The following is a 13356-nucleotide window of genomic DNA, read 5'->3' as shown; positions in this document are numbered from 1 at the left end:
CGAAAGCTTAATGATGCCTTTGAAGTTATACTAACAGTCCATAGTATCATAAAAAGATGATTAAAGAATTGATTTATGTTATATACGGAGTAGTATCTTAGATTAAAAATGATGAATCATGAGCCAATAACGTTGTTTCGAAGAATAATCATTGAAGGTACTATTTAGATTAAACAATGTATTTTTTTATTAGATTAAAAGGTACTATTTATCCGTAGACTTATAAAGCTCTCTTTGTTATGGAATACATACAATAATTTTTAAATATGTGAAAACTTTTGCTGGGTGGTGGGGATTAGAGACTTCTGTATCTTTGGGAAGAGAATCATGGTTCAGTCCCCTATACTTATGCTAAAAAGTTTTAAAACATATAAGTCATCCAAAGATAAAATTGGTAAACCAATCGAGTCATCTTACAACTAGTACGGACTACGGAGTTTAAATTCTCTCTAGGTCTTGTGGAGTTTTTTTAGGGATTAGTATTTTAGAATGTAAACAATTTTACACAAATAGTTATAGTATGTATCGAACTTCAATCACGTGTATTGGATGTAATAAATTTTCAAATCTTGTGCATTGTATGTATCCGAGTATATGTGGCAACCATATAAGTTGTCACTTGTCAAGTTTTGATTAGTTGAATACATACAATGCACAAGTTTGAAAGTTCATTACATACAATATATAAGATTGAAGTTCGATATACACTATAACAATTCGTGTAAAGTTGTTTACATTATGGGGTACTAATCCCTTTCTTTTATGAAAATTAACTGTACGTGAGTTTGCTTTCTTTTTTCTTTTTTTTTATTTACAATATACAATGTGTCATAATCACAACTTAATTGTATCATAAGAAAATGATAATTTAGGCATCAAATAAATTGAAGTGTTTATTACTTAATTAAATAATTGTACACTTATCATAAAATAAAATTCAGGTGTAAACGTTTGATATGGATTTGTACGTTCCCAATTGTTAATCTAAAGTTTTAAATGATATAACCAATGTAGGTTTTATTTATTTAATATTTTTTTTCTGTGAGTTTTTAATATAACTAAACTTTTTAATAAATTTTTTTTATCTCATTTTTTTAAACAAAAAAAAGAAGGCAAAACAACATTTTCAATAAGTAAAAAAAAATTCCTAGAATAATTTTTTTATTAAAAAAAAATATATTCAAATTGCCAATGCAGAAGAAAAAGAATAAAAAAATACAAGTCCTTTGAATAAAGTAAATAAAAATGATATATAAAGAAGTTTCAATATATAATGTAAAAATCATTTTAACTTACGCAAATTGATCTTATTTTACTTTTTATAAGTTTTATAAATTCATTATATACTTATTAAAAATATCAATTGCTCATATAAATTTGAAATAACTAGAATAGTATATATGTTATCTTTCATAAATGTTTATAAGGATTTATTGATCAAAAATATTAATTCCACAAAACTTTGAATCTTATATGACTTGTTCAACTTATACTAACAATATATATATATATATATATATATATATATATGCACTAAATTAATAAACATAGTAATTTATATTTTTTATGAGTATCAATATTTTTTTAGACAGACAGAATTTTATTAGAACACAAGATTGGAGTCTAATTCTCATAAATTATAACGAGAGTTTTTTTCATTTATTTATAGCCATAGATTTCAAAGAAAAGTTATAATTTTTTCGCATCCAATCCAAAATGATCCTAAAGACTAAAGAGAATGAAATATTTCAGATATTTCTAACAAGAACACAAATCCAATAATTACAAATGCCCTATCCAATAAAGAATTCTTTTAAATCATGTAATGAAAAGCACTACATTAAAAACGTTACATATAGTAAGTTAAATTATATCAACACACACAAATTCACAAACTTTACATAAACAAGCACATTAATACGTTCTTTTGTTATTAAGATGTATCAAGAGTGGAGATTCGTAGATAGGTGCACACATAATATTAACAACTATTAATATATATAAAAAACTAATGAAGAGAAAGAGAACAAACGATGTCGTCATCGGAGATTGGAGGAGAGTTGGAAGCCATGATCGACGTAGGGAGGATGAATGTCGAAGAAGAACGGAAGGTGATGGTGTGAAAGGTGGTATAAGTGACTATTGTGTGCAAGTAGTATGTGAAGTTAATTAGTGTGCTATATTACGTGAGGTTAATTAAAGGTTAAATATCATTTGTTTTTTTGAACTTTTTCTCTATAGTAAGTCATGTATATGTCATCACTATTAATTGTTTTTAACTCTTTTTATTTTTGAATATTTATACTGATATTTATTTAAAATCCATATTTGTAGTAAAGGTCTAGTTTTTAGATATCCAAATGAATTTTTTTTTTCTTTCATTGCTTGCTTTAAAAAGTATAAATAATGTTCTGTCAAAACTTTGAATATAAAAACTTGACTTATATGGACTGATGAACTTCTAATTTTGTGAATTACAAAATTCTTATTACTTTACTAATGTAAGAAAAAAAAAAACGGAAATGTTTGTAGAGGAAATATTATGTACTCCGTAATATTGGAAAAAGATAATACGAAAATGTATGTGAATTATTATATTCTTTTTATTTTACTGACGTCAGAGAAAAAAAGGTAATATGTAATCACGTTTGACTAGATATTATTATTTAATTTTCGTTAATTATTATTTAATATTTATAATATTCTTTTTGTTTTTTTAAACAACGAATTAGTAATTACTAATTAGTTTTTGATACACCACAATAACATCTATCGAAAACACGCTATAATAATCCACTCATACGAAATGGAATTCGAACACTTGTGGATTTTTTCAAGGTTTAAGACCTTATCAATTGATCACCAATCCACTAACAATATTATTTATTAATGAAAAGTGTTATATGAAACTTTTTATAACACAAAAAGGATTTGTTAACTAGTATCATTCTGCACTATGACGGTACTTTATAACACGTTTCAAAAAGAACAATGTAATAAATTACGTACGTTATTTTTCATCTATGTATTTTATTTTATTAAATCTTCATGAGTTTTATTAACAATAATATTATTTATAATAATAATTAAACTGTAAGCTATAACAATTAAATGAGATATAATAGTTAATAGATTAACTAGAAGTTGATAAATATGACGCAATTAACTAGAAGTTAATAAGTTAACTAGAAGTTAATAAAATTACATGGTAATAAATATTAGAGAAGCATATGATTTCTTTAATGCATAAATATAAAATATGTAGCAATAAATGATAATAAATGCATATGAGAACTTTCGTAGATAGATGTCTTATTTGGTATTATTTATTATTTATTCGTTTAGTATTCAAAAAAATTTGTTGACTTTAAGAGTATATCTTTTATTTATATTTTTTTTTATAAGAAATAACATTTGAGTTTGTATCTCTAAGGATGATGACGACTAAGGCTGACAATTTTGACACGGAACATGTTAACACGACACGACTTGTTTTTAACAGGTTTCATGTTTGATCTTAATAGGTTTGTGTTTTAACAGATCCAGACCTGCTAAGATTCGTGTCTTAACAGATCCGGACATGTTAGGTCCTGTTAAGACCTGTTAAGATTATACGGGGTACATCTATACAATATTATAAAGCAAAAAGACCCTAGATTTTCAACATTGAACTTAAATTTTCAATATTGATTTTAAGTATTTCTCCAAAATGTCTCTCCTATCTATTCTATAATTACCTAAAATAACTATAATACCCTTTTCTCTTTCCTCAAATCCCAACCAATCATTTTTTTTCTCTCTCCTCCATAAATCATTTATTCCTCCAATTCATTCAAAATATTTTATCTCAAAAACCATACATCGATAAATTATAAGAATTATATGGGTGTTCTTAGAATTTCATGCTCCTCCATTAGAGATGTCATTTAATATACTTTTGACAAATTTTAAATCTGAGGCGGAACTCGTACGGCTAAGGCATTTGATTATCATACTCTATGACATATTAACTCCTATGACCTATCACACTCTATGACATAGCTATCACCCCCACCATCTCACCGCTGCAACGCGCGGGTACTTACTCGCGTATATATAAAATACTTCGAATTGATATTATGATATGATATATGATTTTTATGAGGTAAATGTTCATGAACTTTTGTAATGTAGGATTATTATTGCTATATAATAGTTGAGAATTGTAAGAATTTTTGTATCGTTTAGGTTTTTTTAATATTACTCAAGAATTCTATAAAAATATATGTTAACAGGTCTTAACAGGTGCACCTGTTAATTTTTGTGTTGTGTTCGTGTTTGAAAAAATTGACACGATTAGTTAATAGGTCGTGTTCGTGTTTCACCTTAACAGGTTCGTGGCTTAACAAGTTTTGTGTGACCTGTTACGCCAGCCTTAATGACAGCCATGCCTCACATGCCTAGTTATGTCACATCATTTTATGTCAAACTCAGATCTAGTTATGTCTAACCTATAACAATCATGTCTCACCATTCCTTATTATTTTCCTCCAATCATACTCACTTTTTCTCTTATCCCTCATCAATTCAATCATTATCCTTCTTTCTTTCTCTCTTCCATGCCTGAGCGGCAAAAGTTGCCTAAAAGCTCCATGCGCAGCTCATGTCTAAAGTGTAGCGGTAGTGTTTGCCGTTAGGCATGACCATGCCTAGCCCATGTCTAGCTCCATTGCCACCATCCTAATGTAATATCTCGATTAGATTATAAAACATGTGAGGACATATTCTAATTTTTTTATTATTTTAAAAGCCTTGATATTACGTTAACACTCTCTAAATGATAGAAGCCTAATTAGATTTAGAGGTCTTAAGTTTAAATATTGATGTGAGCAAAATGCTCAAATTCCTAGAATAAGTTTTTTCTGTAATTGTAGTTGGGTATATAAAGAGACATGTCATTACTCTTAAAAAAAAATGTTGCTTAATAATTTTCATGTTTATTATGTTACGAACAAATAAAAAACATAATAATATACACATATGTTTCAATGATTGGAAGAACCAACAAGGCTGGATAAGTAGTCAACATTTTTGACCCTATAGACATAGATCAAGAGTTCTATTCTCATGTCTTGCCAGACTGTAACTGTAAGTCCTTTTATATCTTATATGGAACCTAAAATAGTCTCACTATCTTAACTCCCCATACACCGTCAATGATTGAGACGAAATCGATAACAGACCACCATTAATATATCTACATGTACTAATGGAAGTTTATGAATTTCATTTTAAATTTGATTTACACGCCATAATATAAATATTTTTGAGAAACCAACAACCATCGTGTATTCCAACGGCTATTATTCTAAACCTAGACGACGATGCATATCACATTTTAAAATATATTATTTATATCACATTCAGAAATTATCATTGAAATCTGGATATATAAAGTATGAGCTGCAAATTTTTGTCTAAAATTTTATTTAAAGTATTATTGATATTATATGAAATAATTTCTACATAATTTATGTAATTAAAGAATAATGCATCGATTTAAAATCATGATAAGAGAGACAAAGATGGGAAATGGTCTATATATCGACTCCTCTAGATATCATACATGATACATGTGAGAAAAAGCCTAATTAAGTTATACATATCTTTATTTTATTTTAAATTAAATTAACTTTAAAATATTTTGTGAATTTGACTTTAAAATAATTGTAATATCTTTAACAAGCTAAAGTATTACATATGCGTTAACAATGATATTTGAACATTACCTAGTCTGTTTATCAATAAATCATCACCAAATACTATAGTGATAAATATAAAAAAGATTTGTTCCTTTATAAGAGGTCTCAAATCCAAATACTACTTTGACAAATAACTTTGGGGTGGTTAGGGAATTGGTTAGGAACGACCACGGCAACTCAAACAAGAAAAACCTCATCCGTTTATACGTATGTTTATTATTTTTCTCTAGTATTTCTCTTTTAGTAGATATAATAAGATGTTTTTTTTAAAAAAAAAATAATAATAATGTTTTTTCTTTTAATTAAATCTGTTATAGTAGACAACTAAACAAATGCATATACAATAATAATATTTTTTTCTTTTAATTAAAACCAACTGGGTTGGATCAGTGGTTAGAGCTCATGCTTCTGTAAACAGAGGTCATGGGTTCGATCCTCATGCCCAGCAAGGCTGGAGGTCCTTTTCAACCTATGGTAGAACCTGGAAGCAGCCTCTCTACCTTTGGTAGGGGTAAGGCTGTTTACATATCAACCTCCCCCATACACCGTCGAAGATGGTATTGGGACCCAAACCCGTGGAAGACGGCATTGGGAGTTAAGTTACTTTACTTTACTTTCATATACATGTGACACATTCTAAAAGACTTGTTTTAGCAGCTTCACGTACTGACGAAGGGTAATTTAGTGGAGAGAAATTTATGGCCATTTCACATTTTCTGCATGTTGTTTTATGTTTGCTCTCATTTCTCTTACTTGTTTTTTCTATAAATAAATAATCACCAAGATTCGAGTTAAAATTCACCCTTTCTTTTGTTTAGGATTTAAATCAAGTCTAGAATTTCTCAGTAGCAAATCTAGGAATTAATATAAGACATTCTTTGGACTTTTCATTGACTTGGTTAAAATGCCATAACGAAAGGTTCAAACGATCGGATCAGATCGTCAATACATGACTCACTTAGATAGAAATAACTCAATAAATGGAAAAAAAGATGGTAATATTATGCTTTTGAACCTCGGCAGCGAAGAAGTTCTAGTATGACCTAAGCTTAGAGCATCAATAATCCGCTTGGAATATTTTCTATTTTCTGAATAAATTCGAGCACCTTGGAAAGATATAATTGAGAAGGGAGAAAACAAAATACTTGGATCGTTTTAAAATTTAATCTAAAACTGGGAATTAATCTAATAAAAGGGCTAAATATGAACTTAAAAAAATTAATATTTAAAATTATTAATTTTTTGGAAAAAAGAATAATCAGTCCAATTCATTCATCGTTTCACTTCTGTATATGACTTTATTCATTCTTGAAATATTTTTTCAAAACTTTCATATGTCAAACAATAGATAGAATATGCAGAGGCGGTACCAAAAAAAAATCTTAGAGGGGTCAAAATTAAAAAATCCGTGAAATATAAATATAAAAGAGGTCAAAATGTTAAAAATCTATAAGAAATTTTTTAAAATCGATGAAAAATTTGAAAATACATAACAAAATCTAAATTTTGAGGGAGACAATTGCCCCATTTTCCCCCCATGTGGTACCGCCCATGAGAATATGTATATTATTAGATCTATGAATAAGGTCACTCTATTTTACAAATTAATATAAATATAATTTAATCGAATTTATTACAATCACCTGTGACAAAAACAAAAGTTTAGAACGTATTCTTTGGCGGGTTATTATGACATCCAACCCAAAATAGACGAGGGACTATCGGTGATAAAGGGCGGCTTTGCCATCGATCATCAATGTTAAAAAAAAAAAAGTTATTATGGGCCAAATGTGAGAAAACTATATAAAGCCCAAATTCGACCCACTCTTTTGTGTTTCATCCAAATCCATGTAATAATTAAATAACAACCCAGTCCAGTCTATTAAAATAGGCGATGAGCCGGCTCCTTAAAAATATTGCAACTTTAGCTAAACATATCAAAATAATACAAAAGGTTATCTCATATATCACTATCATTTTATAGATACGTAAATCCAACAAATCATGTAACCTTTGTCAACAATGCATCATATTACCAATTCTTTACATGGTAGTATAAAAAATTTAGAACTTAGACCAAAAGATTGAAGTAATTAAATAAGAAACAATGTTAGACCTTTTCTTGAACTATAAGGGATTCATTAATATTATCATCTTTCACTTGTTCTACCTTCTTGTAAAGCAAAACAACACCAAACCAAATGAGACACTTGACCACCCTAACCATCCCAATTGTCACAACCAAATAGTATAACCACCAACCCATCAAGTCCACCATACTAGCACCAATATCCATCTCTCTTTTCATCTCGGTCACTACCACTAATGACTCCACTTCATCTCTTAATCTCCACCACCATAGACCACCCAAACTACCACCCATTATCACCCTCTCCACCCACCTTTCCTCCATCTCAAACCCGAACATTGTATCATCCACTACCGGTTTTACTATCATTCTCCACCAATATACCGTTGTCCCATGTAACCCTAGGAAAAACACAATGCTACATATCAAGTTTCTCTCATGACCAAAACTTGAACCATCTATTCCAGCACCTATGCTTCCTTCAATCCCTAGACCAACACAAACCTGACATAAAAACCGAGGTAAATTACAATTTGGCTCTGATATCATAAAAAATTAAATGAATAATTGCATTCTAATTGTATGTTAATATAACATTCTAGTATTTACAATCAACACATACTTGTAGTGTACATAGAACGATCCATGCGGTGTATAAACGTGGTCTCACGGTGCATTCTCCTTTGGAAAAGCTTGGGAATGTGATCCGGCCATCGTTTAAGGTATGAACAAGGGATGCAATACAAAGAAGGGAAACAAGGAAGTGAAGAGGACTTAATGGAATCGAATTGAGGAGGAGGGAGAAGAAGATCATAGACGGTGGCTCAACCGTAGGAAAGTCATTCAACGATAGAAGGTAATCCGCGGCTGAAAGACGAGCTAGTAGAAGGAATGAGAGGGGGAGGAGGAGGCTAAGAAGGGTGGTTGTGAAAACTTGAAGTGTTCCTCTCCATTTCAAGAAAATGTTTTCACTTATTTGATCCAACCTTGTAACTTTGATAGAAGACATTGATTATATGAATATGATACAATAAATATAGAAAATATGATTTGATTCATGACATGAGTTGAATGATGGTATATATATGTATATATGTTTGCGCATAGACTTATGAATAGATAGAGTGGTATCCACGACTAAGTGGTTGGTTGACATATGACAGGATTACATTTCATGCCATTGAGGACGACGACTACATACATATGAAAACCAATATGTCTAGCTACCATTTTATTTTTATATTATTAACAAGCCTAGCCACCAATTATTCTAAACAATGCTAGAATTTGGTTCTTTGATAAAATGATTTAATCATATGTATTTCTTTATGAATATTAGATTGAAGATTTAAATATGTTATTATAATGATAAAGCTTTATATCTGTCTATCCATTATAGGTGAACAACTATCCTATCAAATATTTTAAGGAAACTACAAATTATATATGATGCACTTCCACGTTAAATTAAAATAATAACTATTATGGACGTTTAATTATTGCCTGTTTAAATACAAGCACCTCGACTTATTATTGATTTATCATTATTCTATATACATTTAGCTTTATATAACTCAAAATTACAATTCTTGGTTACATTTTTTCACGGCCAACAAGTAAAGTCATCCATCTATGTATGTGTATGGACAATCTCTAATAACATTTAATTCATAACCGAAGAAGTTAAGACCTTTATATGAAATTCTTATTTGATTAAAGTTATTATATTGTTTTACACTTTTTTTAACTTTTAAATTTAATTTAATATAAATTAAAATAAGATCATTAATTATAAAAAGTAATTATATATCTAAAATAAGTAAAGTACTTCAATGATATAAATGTAAAATAATTTTTAAATTTTATATTAACTACTTAAAAATCATTTTTTTAATTTTTTTTTAATACTTTTTGAAGGCCAAGGTATTCAAGCCCTAGAAAATCCAGTCGAGAATTAAAAATTTATGGGTTATTTTTTGTTATCCAGCAACGGTGGTGGCGACAGCTGTAAAGTTTGGCAATTGTGGTGGTCCGACAATTGTGAAGCAAGGGATTTCTAGATCCTGTGTACACCACCCACCACCATCGCCTGTCATTATCACCACCTACAACCACCATTTGTCAGGGTTGATGATGATGATGATGATGATTATATATATATATATATAGAGAGAGAGAGAGAGAGAGAAAGAGAAAAAGAAGATAGTGATAGGTGGTCAGGGAAGGTTGAGTTCTAGTATTCTAGATATGTAAAGGAAGCCACTAGGAAGGGTAGAAAAATTTGGTAGGTGTTAGATGAAGATGATGGTGGGGATTGTTGCTGATCCCTGTTTCCTTTGATGATAATAGATAGTAATAGATACATGAATTTATGTTTTCAATTTATGTATGAGAAATAAATTTAGGAGTGAAAGAAATGATAAATCTAGAATTTTCTACAACAAAGCAGAATCTGATGATCTAGCTAAATAGATACTATTTGCATGAAAATAACATAATTTCGCCTCACATGTTTGGCTTATGGCCACACTAATGGAGAAATAACCGACCTATTAGTTTTGGACCAAAATTGCAACTAGTGTAGTGATACCACAGGGATCACGAACACCACCTTACATACATTTATATGAAATCTATAATTTGTGTGATAACACAAGGACCAAAAATGCAATTTGTTCTATAAACTAATAACCTTATTTAGTTACCATTAAAAAAAAGTTGTCACTAAACAAAATTAGTTGCCAAAAGATAACATTTTTTTGTCTCTAAACAAAATTAGTGATAGACCTTTAGTGACGAAAAGTGACCACTCAAAATTTGGTAACTAACCACAATAGTGACCTAATTTTGATTGTTAGTGACGAAAATCTAGTTGCTAAGATAAATTAGTGACCAAATGTTTTTCATCACTAATCGACATTTTTTTTGTAGTGCCTTTAATTAACAGTATAATTTCGAATCACATTAAAACCAGGATCCTTACAAGCCACTTAAACAAAAAAAAATGTATGTTAAATATTTTTTCAAGGATTAAATAAGTTTCTTCATCATTTATTAATCTTTTTGTAATTAAAACAGAGCCAAAACTAAGTTCAAGTATAGTTGGTTTTCGCGTGCTCAGCTAACTTGGTTGATCGCACCGCAAACCATCATTATATCACGTATATATGTTGTGATATGGTCTCTCTTTCTTTATCGCATTTAGGGCGTTGGCAATGGATGGAAGTTGGGCGTGGCACCACGTTGGAACACCGCCGCCTACCTTCCACCACGAGTGGTGGTGTCGTTTTGAGTGGTCAGACCACGTAAGTGAACTTCCATGGGAACAACCAACGAGACATCTTCATAGATTAAATTCTTTGTGATTTGACTTCTTTTTCTTTTTTTAAGTTTATTTTTTTAAAATTGTAGTAAGTGGTGAAGTGTGTGGTCGGATGCCAATAAAATTTAAATGAGTGGTGAGTGAGTGGTGAAGATGAGGTGACATAAGGTGATTAGTTAAAAGTGAGTGATGGGATAAAATGTGCTTGAACCAATGCCAACGCTCTTAACATTCAAGAAGCCATCATGTCGTAATGTCTTGTGGGTAACTGTGAAAGGTTGTGGTGTAACCTCATATACATTTTTATTAACAGCTAAATGTTAATAGTGTTAGTAATTATTCAAAAAATGAAATAAAATAAATTATTTAAAAAAAAGTCCAACAATGAGATTTGAACTCCACACCTACATAAAGAAGGAACAAGCTAGCCCTCCACCACTAGGCTATTAGCCTATTACCCAAGTGAGCTAAATCGATTTTTTTTTATTACTATTATTGTAGAGAGTAGCACTCTCTAGTTAATTGGGGTCGTTTTCAAAACCAAAATATATAACCTATAGCTTATTTCATGTAACATTATTCACAATTCTAGTCTCAAAAAATCTCCATGAAATATAAGTTATTGTTTAATTGTTAGTTAGAATACTCATCAGAAATATTATTATTGCATTGGATTAAAGTTGAACATTTGTTTTATCCCTATATAAATTAGTGATGTCCATAACGATTTTTTGTGATCGACATACATTGTGAATTAAGGGATAGTTGCCGAGATGTAGCTCCGCTCGCTATATATTGATCGACATATATTGGATTAAACTTGCATTATGTTAGTTTTTCTTTTCTTATTTTTTGAACATACTTACATGTTAGTTAATTAGTTTAAAAGCATTTGGATATTACTCGGAAATTAAATTTTTATGTTTTCATAAATATGGGCCAATAAGTACTCATATAGATTTCACAGAATATTTTATAATTCTTTGAAATAAATACGACTTATCCAGTCACATAATGTTTTTTAGATATTTTGGAATTAATTCCAATTAAACACGCGACTGTGAAGAAATAAATAGTTTCCCAACAACCTTGCGTGAAAATGACATGGTCACCATTCATAGCATGGGTGGAAAATTAGAATATGTATTATAGACCTTCCGTATGCTCAAAACTTGAAGAAAATTAAATCAGGAAAATATCTTGAGATATGCATGCGAGCATATCCACTAAATTGAAGAAAACGAAGAAAAATAATACTACTCTATGTCATAAAAATGGTATACTTTTCAACATAACTTTTGAAGCATATTTTATGTTTGTTTTTATTTTTTATTTTTTTTGGTGAAGATACTAAGAAATTGAAGATAACATGATAGATTATCATGTTTGAAAAATAACTACAAGATACAAAAAAAAAAGATAATGGATTTGTATATTACAATGGTTAAACGTGTGAGTCAGGGGTCACACTGACTTATATATTATGTTTAAGGGATTATTACCTATGGATAAAACTAACTATTACAAAATGATTATATTGTGTAAAGGTCTTGTAAAATGTCTATATAATGTAATGAACTTTCAAATTCCAGTCATTGGATATATCTGTTCAATCAAAAACCTACACGTGACAGCTTATATGGTTGACATATATATCCGAATACATCTAATAACCAAGATTTGAAAGTTGATTACATTACATAGACATTTTACAAGACTTTTTACATAACATAAACATTTTGTCATAGTTAGTTACATTCATAGGTAATAATTCCTATGTTTAACGACTTAAGAAAGTTTAATCCAGTTTTTTTATTACCAATATATTCATTAAAAGTTTTGATATTATACGAAATATGTTAGAATAATGTCCTTAAAAATGTAATTAACTGCAGTCTTTTCTGTACTTTTGGTTATAATTCTTCTCTTTCTAAGGGGTTGTTGCGTAATAATATCTCAAATGACTTGGCCGGCTAATGCGTCTATAGCCATGTATCATGTATCTATATAAGGTGAAAGCCATGTAGCTTTATACGCCAGGTGTGATGAGTTAGCTACTCACCAATTATACAAGTGTAATATTAATTTGGGTTAATTAGTTACTTGTCATATTTGGTGTATACATGAAGATTGGCTAAACAAACTCTTTTAATGGTTGGAGTTGTTCTCGGGTTTACTTTTGCTATATTGACATGATTTTATTT

This window comes from Erigeron canadensis, chromosome 7 (assembly GCF_010389155.1).
Source record: "Erigeron canadensis isolate Cc75 chromosome 7, C_canadensis_v1, whole genome shotgun sequence".
In the NCBI taxonomy this organism is placed as follows: Eukaryota; Viridiplantae; Streptophyta; class Magnoliopsida; order Asterales; family Asteraceae; genus Erigeron; species Erigeron canadensis.
The sequence above is the reverse complement of the archived record's forward strand: the minus strand, read 5'-3'. Positions refer to the sequence as shown.